The sequence below is a fragment of the Cibotium barometz genome, chromosome 8, assembly GCF_041138505.1.
Source record: "Cibotium barometz isolate CiBa-2024 chromosome 8, ASM4113850v1, whole genome shotgun sequence".
Classification (NCBI taxonomy): domain Eukaryota; kingdom Viridiplantae; phylum Streptophyta; class Polypodiopsida; order Cyatheales; family Cibotiaceae; genus Cibotium; species Cibotium barometz.
In genome coordinates, this window is record NC_141053.1 from 570001 (window position 1) to 579361 (window position 9361).

Genomic DNA, 9361 nt, shown 5'->3' on the forward strand with positions numbered 1-9361 from the left:
TGAATAGAGCCTCATAAATAGACATTCCCCAATACACTAAGATGCACAATTTCTAACACCCTCTTTGCAGCTCATAGCGTGCAAGAGTCTGAAGAAGATGCAACCATGGACCCTCCAGTACTCCAGATACTGGAATCACCTCGGAGAAAGCACCTACCAACTTGTTTTCTCGAAACATAATGCCACCACGAACAACAAAGAACTTTGCTTAGCTCCGAATTCCCACACAAGTGTGCAGTGAACTCCAAGAATAAGATGATGAGATATTGGACACACCACACCCATAGTCCCTCAACAATGGACTGTGAACACATCATGTCCCAAATAAGATGATGAGCTACTGGACACACCATGTCCATAATCCCCTAATAGTGGACCGTGAACACATCACCACGAACAACAAAGAACTTTGCTTGGCTCCGAATTCCCACACAAGGTGCAATAAACTCCAAGAATAAGATGATCAGCCACGCCACGTCCATAATTCCCCAAAAGTGGACTATGAACACATCACGTCCCATAAAAAACTCGAACAATGAGCTCGGAACAGATCCTGTTTACAATCTTTGCTACAACAAAGAAGACCTTGTCCTGCCAGATTTTTAATGCCTGTAACTCAGACTCACGGTTTCCATGCACCACAAAAGGGAGCTGCTATATCAGCCCCCACTCCCACCCACAAGCCTCCTCCTCTAGGGCTAGAAGCACATGGGGGAAATTGCATGTATACTAGAGAAGTACGCCATCTTGGTTCTCTCAAGTCAAAAGCACCATGGGAGCCCTAGATGAGTTACTAGAAGAATCTATATCACTATATTGTGTGTTGTGTTTTTGTCCTTCTTTTGAGATGAAGACTTGCACTTGGTCTTGTCCTTCTTCTTGGACAAACAATCCTTAGATAGATGTCCTCTCTTCCCACATGAGAAGTAATGACTCCAACCTTTCTTTTCAATTGAAGTAAGTGCACCTCGTCCATTGGTAGTTGGCAAAGACTCAAGCCGGCCTGTCTCGCTACATAGGCTCCGTCGCTTGATCCTCCCATTCCACTTCTCGGAGGGATGTCTACGCGCTAGGGTGGGCTTATTCACTGTACTAGCCTGGGCTCGTAGAACTAGGCAGCATCCATAACTCTCGCTAAACCGGCAACTCCCAACTTTCCAATGGTAGGAGGGATACCTTGTGATGACTCCAAGCCACGCTAACGTCTCCGCCTAGCTACACACGCACATGCACGGGGTTAGCATTCAAGCGGGGAGAAGATGTATCTGCACTTTAATTTAAGGAAGATAGTGATACAATAGTCAACCCAATCTCATAAAATACGAGAAACCACATTGTCTTTTCTTGAATCAAGGGAACGAGAATGCAATAATTCTACAAAAAAAAATAAAAAAAAGATTTTTACATTTAGATGAATATGGAAGCCTATATTCTCAAAACACGAAAAAGTAATATCTTTTATCTTTCTTAATTAATGCTAGGAGGGATACCTTGGGACAATTTTCCAATGATAGGAGGGATACCTTGGGACGACTCCAGGCCACACTAACGTCTCCGCCCAGCTACACAAGCACAGGAATGAGGTTAGCATTCAAGCGGGGAGAAGATGTATATACACTTTAATTTAAGGAAGATAGTGATACAATAGTTCAACCCAATCTCATAAGATAGTGATACAATAGTTCAACCCAATCTCATAAGATATGAGAAACCACATTGTCTTTTCTTGAATCAAGGGAACAAGAATGCAACAATTCTACAAAAAATTAGATTTTCACGTTTAGATGAATATGGAAGCCTGTATTCTCAAAACAAGGAAAAGTAACATCTTTTATCTTTCTTAATTAATGCTAAGATTAAAGATTTACCTAACTCCTAATCTAGCCATTGCCTTCATGGGACTCCCAAGGGAAGAGATGGGCCGCATTTGGAGCATCCCCTCTTGTGTCATTGTTGTGCACGCTTCTCGAGGTAAAATTTTAGCGTCTTCAAGGAGGAGCCATACTGTCCATTCTCGTGTAGCTCATACAATCACGAACTCAACGATCTAGACGGTTTGCAATTTGGAGTTTGTTTGCTCACTTTATGAGCAAAAGACTCACTCGGGAACTACCTCTTAGGGCTGTTGGTTGGAACTAGAACCAGTGGGGGGAGGAGGAGGGTTCTCCTCTTAAGTCTATTCACATGGAGGGAGGTGTAGGACACCCCCTCCACAACACAAGGGGGTTGGATGTGAGAGCTTGACTGTAGAGGGCTGTTGGAGAGAGCTTTTGGAAGCTTGGTTGTTGCAGAGGGCTGTCGAGGAGAGCTTCCGGCCATAGAGGGGGATGTTGGGGCTGAGGGGCTTATATAGGGTCACGTATGGGTAAGGAGAGAGGAAAAGGGGGGTGGAAAGGACAGTGTACGTTAAAGTACGTCGGCCTATCATTGCATGAGCCTGTTGCATGAGCCTATGGAAAGTGTGGTGTCTATAAACGGACTAAAGGTGGGGTACGCATGGGTCTTCCAAGGCAATGGCCACATGGGTGTCCACATGGCGGTCACCAGGGAAGACCTTACATTAGGGCAATCGATCTTTGGTCCATGTGCAGCCGTTTGTATGGGTGCCCTGGTATCTATACGGTCTAGGGTAAGGTCCTTTGACATAGCTTCCTAAGGAGGCATCTTTTGGGGTAGGGTTCCTTTTTATTGGGACGCGGGTCTCAATATACGTGTGCTGACACGTCCAATAGCTGTCGAATTTTTTTTCTGGTGAAACACAAATCTTAGCACTTAGACTCCTCTCGAGAACTTTCCAAAGCAAGGCGCGAGGACCAATCAGCCCCCTCTCAAATCTGAGAGAGAAAGAGGCTGGACAGTAGCAAAATAGTCGACCAAAATGCACCGAAAACACCCAACCGGAGGGAGGGGAAGCCGGGGAAGAGGTAGAGATGTCGAGGTCGCTTGTCTATTAAAAATGCATGTAGAAGCAAAAACACAACCAAAAGAAACCTGCAACTTGATGCTTGGTAACAAAGCATAGAAGCAGGGCAGCTTGAAGAGGAAAATGTAGATGTGAGAAGCTGTTAAAACCCTAAGATCTCTCTAGATAATTGTTATGTATAAACATGTATAAATCAGGCATAAACTCAACCACCCGACCACCCCCGAGCCCAAGGGATGCACACATGAATATTAATGAAATACATCATACCTCTACCTTGATGTCCCATACCATCAAGAGGTATAACTCTATATATATATATCTACTCTCTCTCTCTCTCAAGCCTCCAAGCCCCCAAGCCCCCTTGAGTGTGCCCCATGCCCCTAATATATAGGAGGTCCCTCAAGTGACTCTTGACTTTCCATTTCTCATGTGTGACCCTTGGATGCCTGACCCTAACCTTAACCCTTAAGGTTAGTCCTAACCCATGATCCACTAGAGCTTGTTCCCATGCTTCCATGCTCACAAGCCTAATATGGGTTAGCCTCCTAGTATATGCACACATAATGTGTATATAACATAGCACACATAATATAGCACACATAATGTACATATAACATACTTTCCCTCTCTCAAAACATTGCACTCTTGCAATGAAAAGAAGGAGAACTGCGTTGAACAATCTCATGTATAACTCGAAATGGACCACAATATCTAGGAGATAAATTTAAGCATTTTCCCATTGACAAAGTCTAAGAATTTTTAGGAACATTAAAATAAACCAACGCTCCTGGTTCAAAAGACCGAGATGAGCGTCCTCTATCAGCAAAACCGTGCCCTATCATGAAGCACTCCTGATAGAATCCTGAGCTTCGGTCAGCATTTCCTACATATCACGCAAGAAACCCCTCGATGCATCAAGCTCGATGTCCTTAAGACTGACATCAATAGGTGCCCTGGGTTGATACCCATACATAAGTATGCACGGACTAAAACCAATAGCTATATATTTAAAACTGTTATAGGCAAATTCCATCATTGAAATATTTTCCAATATGATGATTTTTCAGTAGAGACATGCACGAATCATATGCTCTACAATCTGATTCATACACTCTGTTTGCCTATCAGACTGCAGATGATCAGAGCAATTCACATTCCTCGTTGAATAAGAAATATACTCCAAAATTATGTGCAAAAAACAAAGGCAAATGCTACCTTCAAAGTACATGTAAATATTCAAAAGATCAAAAGATCCTTATAAAACCATGGATAAAAGCATAGAAGCTCCTCCAATCCATAAACACCATAGTTCATCATAAAAATCAGTGCAAACCATCTAATGGACATAAATCATGCCAAAAGAAGCATTAAAATTGGTGGCCAACTCATCAATCCGGAGTATATGAACATTGTGTTGTTCAAATAAAACTCCAAAGTAAGAAAGTGAAACACATGTGTGTAGCACTCAATAAGAAAACCCTAGACATAAGTGATCTAGGCAGAACCTGATGAGTCCAAATAAAACTTGAAAAACATCCAATAAAATCTACCAAAACAAACTGATTAATTAACCCATGATAGAATTTGTCTTAGGCTTAAAAAATTAAGCACAATCCACACTTAAAAAAGTACAAAATAAATTATCACGAAAAAGTGTCAAAGGTGAAACACACTTTGAACGCAAATTATAGCCATCAAAAGAAATTAAGGAACATGTCCAAAAGAATGGCTAAATAATGGTAAAAAATCATGAATACATCGTTTAGAATTAATCCAAACATAATTATCCTTTAATATGAGATATAATCGTATTAATAATATGCGAATAACCCGCATCTATCTAATGTCAGCACGAGGAAACGTACTTCAATATTAAATAACCCTCGAAAATATTAAATTCTTGAGAAAAAAAATATCGTGAATTTTTCCTAATTTTATAGAGCCTCAAAATATGATAATTTTGAATTCCACCAAACCTATCTTATGGCATTTCAAACCTATATTTTTTCCAAAAAAATTAGCAATTAAATTTACCAAAATATCCATTGATATTTAAAAATTTGATATTTAAAAAATATCATTTTTAGGATTTTTAAAAATAATTTTAGAATATTCCTAATTTTTTCTGAGAATCCCATCGTTCATGAAATGTCCAATTCCGCCCGACAATTCTCAAATCCAATGAAAATTTATAATTTTAATAGATTTTTCTAATTTTTTGCGTCAAAAAATGTATTTTTAAAGGAATTTGAATGGTCACGGGTGCCCGAATGGACACACCACATGCCAAACACCATCCCCACATTTTTTTGAAATTTAAAATAACCTTTATCTAATTTTTCACTAATTTTAAGAATTTTTTCATTTTTAATTCGGAAAGCCAAAAGGTTTCGGGAAAATGGAAAGCCAAAGGTTTTTCGGAAGATGAAAAGCCAAAAAATTTCAAGAAGAAATTTTCAAAAAAATTTCAGAGATTTTTTCCCTCAAATCCCATATTTTTCAGTATTTTTCAGGCTTTTTTCAAGCTTTTTTCTGAAATATTATCAAAAATCTTTTTTTAAATAAAAACTTATTTTAAAAAAAATAAAAATAAATAAAACCTTTAATAAGCTTGTGTAGCTTTTGATTTTTTCAGGGGGGGCGATTTTTTTTGCCCGGTTGCTGCAGTGCAGCCCCTCTCGGATGTCTGCGCGCTCATGGAAGGAGAGAGGGCGGGAGTAAGAAATAAATCCCTCCCTTCCTTCTTCTCCCCTCTTTCCTCTCCTTCCTCTCCCTTCCATTCTCTTTCTCCTCCCTACTTTGTTAATCAGAGATTAACTTAATCCATTGATTAACTTTTTAATTAAATATATCTTAATTATAATTAATATTAATTATGATTAATGTTAAAAAAACCTTTTAAGAGAATTTCTCACGAAAAAAAGAAGGAAAAATCAAATTTGAGAGGCGAAGAGAGTTCCACACACACGGGAGAGCATCTCATGTATCAACACGCTGTCCCCTACTGAATTTCAATAGAAAATTGACAGAAATTTTATCGCATTTTCGTGAAAAAAACTGTAAAAAATGTATAAAAATATTTTTTAAATCAAAAAAATACTCAAAAAATTCCTTAAAAATTAAGAAAATTTTTTAAAATTTCTAAAAATTCAGGGAATCCATTCTATCAAAAATATCCACTATAAATTTTATGGTATTTTTGTAAAAAATTCTATTAATGCTTGATTTTAACCATAAAAAATAGAGAAAAATAGCATTAACTCACGGAATTCTCTCACAATGTCGATTCGTCATGGGCAGTGTCTGAGATCCCGAACGCTACACACATCGCAAGCAGTGTCTAGTCCCAAATTTTACAACTTATGAAGACACTCTCGCTATTGTGGGTGTATTTATTTATGCATTCAGAAGGATGTGGGATGGTTACAATGTGCATGAACTCGCCTTTTTGTGCGGCATTTCCAAGCGGTGGAAACGTGGATCAAATGCAGACCCAAGATGGTCATGGCACACATGAGGCAATTTGCAAGTGAATTTACATATTTGTGTGTGACCAAGTCATAAACTGTGACATCACCATCAAAATAGCAAACCTCGAATGGCTTGACCTGAAGCATGTGTACGGCTTTTATAGATGAGGATCTCCTTCTTGTTGTAGTTGAATGCGTGTGAATGCACTCTTGTGAGTTTTTTTTTCTTTTCTTTTTTGAGGTATATTAAAAACATAACCTTATCTTCGAGGCTGCACGTCTGTAGTACCAACAGCTGTCAGGCTCGACGCCGATGGTAGCATGGCCGATGCTTAGCAATGCCTTGAGCGTATGGGTAGTGATGACACGTAAGTGCGCACACGCAGCCAGCAGCTTCAGAGGCTGTGTTGATAGTGGCCTTACTTCTTCTTCGTATGGCATGGATTGTGGGGTCTGCTAGAGCAGAGGTGCTCAAAAATGGCTGAAGACAGCGGTGGCCAAATCTTGTCCAGCGACTTCTCTGCTCTAAGATTCGTGGCAAATGATGGTGTGCCTTCACACCTTGCTTTCGACACATGGAATGCTCTTCTTCTTCTTCTTGATGCAAAGTTCTAATGCATCCTTCTATGCTCCATCTACTGCCCTCTATTTTCTCGGGACCACTTCACAAAGCAAGGTATGCAATGCAATCTTATTCTTCCTTGTTCTTTTTGGCACCACATTTCTCAATAGCATTGCTTGTTCTTTTTGGCACCACATTTCTCAATAGCATTGCTGCAGTATAAAGTTCTTGCTTATATACGTATGCGTGGGATTGTGTGCATGCATATGTGCAAGTATATGTGTATCCATGTGCATGTGTACATGAGCATGTGTTTATCCATACGACCATGTTGTGTATGTATCTGTGTGTATGTTTATGTGTGTGTCGTGTGTGCATTTATTTATATGTACGAGTGTGTATGTGTGCGCCTATACAAATGTGTATAATTGTGCATGCATGCATGCACAATTATACACGAGTGTGTATGTGTGCGCCTATACAAATGTGTACGAGTGTGTATGTGTGCGCCTATACAAATGTGTATAATTGTGCATGCATGCGCTGTGTTTCTCTCTCACAAACACACACTCAATCTCTCACACACATACATACAAACACCCTCTCTCTCTTCTCTCTTACATACATACATATGCACATGAACACATGAACATGCTCTCTCTCTCTCTCTCTCTCTCTCTCACACACACACACACACACACCCAAGTGTCTCTATTAAGTCATTCCCTTCTTTCTTTTAAAAATTACTCATAAGTTCAGATTCATCTGGCCTTATGATGGTATGTGGTTTATGCACGTACATACATCTATGCACTTTTGCACATGTACATTCACATGACATGCACTGGCCACTTGTCCATTAGGTTCAAACAACCACTAACTCACTCTCTCCCACCTTCTATATTAAGAGAGTTTCCTTTATACACAATATCATGCAATATAAAACACTAGTGCATACATTCAGTTTTAATTGATTCTTGGTATTCATGTTAATCTTGTTCTTCCTTCTCACTCTGCCCTGTATGCAGCTATGGAGGCTCTAAGCTTTTAACCAGGCTATCTCCTTTACCTTTGGTTCTCTCTGAACCTTAGCATGGTATCAGAGCTTCCCTCTGGTCTTGTGCATGTATAAGCCCACCACATCTACCAGATGACGACCACTCAGTTGCGGCTGCGACCCCCTCCCACCCCCATCTTGGAGAGCCTCCTCAATTCATCACATGAGGACATCATTACCTGCTTCTTGGGTTCTACTCCAGGCAACAAGCTTGCAACAATCGATTCTCCCTTACCATCACAAGAGGCAATCAATCTTTTCTTGAAGTCTCTGGTTCCCTGGTCTAACCATGTGGTGGCAGCAATTTCGGCCTCCTCTGTGATCGTTTTTCAGGTGCAAGCTCTTTGCATGCTACACCTGCTCCCGATGAAGACGCACTTCTGCCAACTTCAACTTGCAATCGAAGTGGCCCATGCCTCTTCTATGCTTCTTATTGTGCACATTGTGAAGCACTCCTGACCCCTTCTGTGGGTTATCTCCCTCTACGACACAAACACTTGCCAATGTTGATTTGGAGCCACTTGACCCTGTTCATCCTTACATAATCATCCTCCTCTTAGCTCCCCTGCAGAGTTCTGCAGAGAAGGATTGTTCCCCTTCCACACAGGGACATCCATCAAGGCACACTGCAGAAGATACCATTTGCGGTTTGGTCACCAAGCATATTCGCAAATACTGCACCCTGTTGGGGTGCGCCTCCAGGCTCCAGCATTTACACCTGTTGAGGCTGTGTCTGCTTCCCAAGTCCGCTGATGTTTTTGGTCGTGTTTCATCAAGCACCTTCCCCCAACGAAGAGAGGTCCCTGTTTGATTCTCCAGGCCCGGCAAACAATGGGCCCCTGTTCTCTTCCAAATTCGTGCAGCCGATGCTACCCTGCCACAGAAGGGGGCTCTGTTCTCGTCTTATTCTTCTCAGCCTCACCCTAACACAAGGGAGGCTCTAAACCCCTCGCATCCACCTGTTTTATCTACCCCCTCATACAAAGATGTCCCCTTGAATGTACTTATTAGTAGCTAACAAATTTTTCATTTGAAATATCCCATGACACACCTAATGCAAATAATCTTCCTCCCTTATTTGGAGAAGAAGATCACCTAGCTTTGCACAAGTGTTTTTGGTTTGGTAAGGCCTTTCAAAATTCCACTGCCATTAATCCACCGGCAATGTCCTAGCTTCTTCCATGCTTGTTTTCCCACTCTCCTTGCCTCAACCTCACCTGCGTCCTCCTGCATGTTAGCATTTGCATAGATATTACACATGGAGACATAAGTTATAGGATCTTTTTCATCCAATTGGATGGCCTATTCAAAGGCATGTCTTCCAAGCTCCACATCGCCCCACTTTT

General features: G+C 40.7%; 1 long non-coding RNA gene across 1 annotated transcript; it reads left to right on the forward strand.

The window, feature by feature from the left end:
• Window positions 1-6689: 6689 nt before the first annotated feature.
• On the forward strand, window positions 6690-9110 carry LOC147635814 (uncharacterized). The gene is made up of 2 exons (XR_015266379.1): window positions 6690-7072; window positions 7987-9110. It is a non-coding gene; the product is annotated as an uncharacterized LOC147635814 (long non-coding RNA).
• The last annotated feature ends 251 nt before the right edge of the window (window positions 9111-9361 follow it).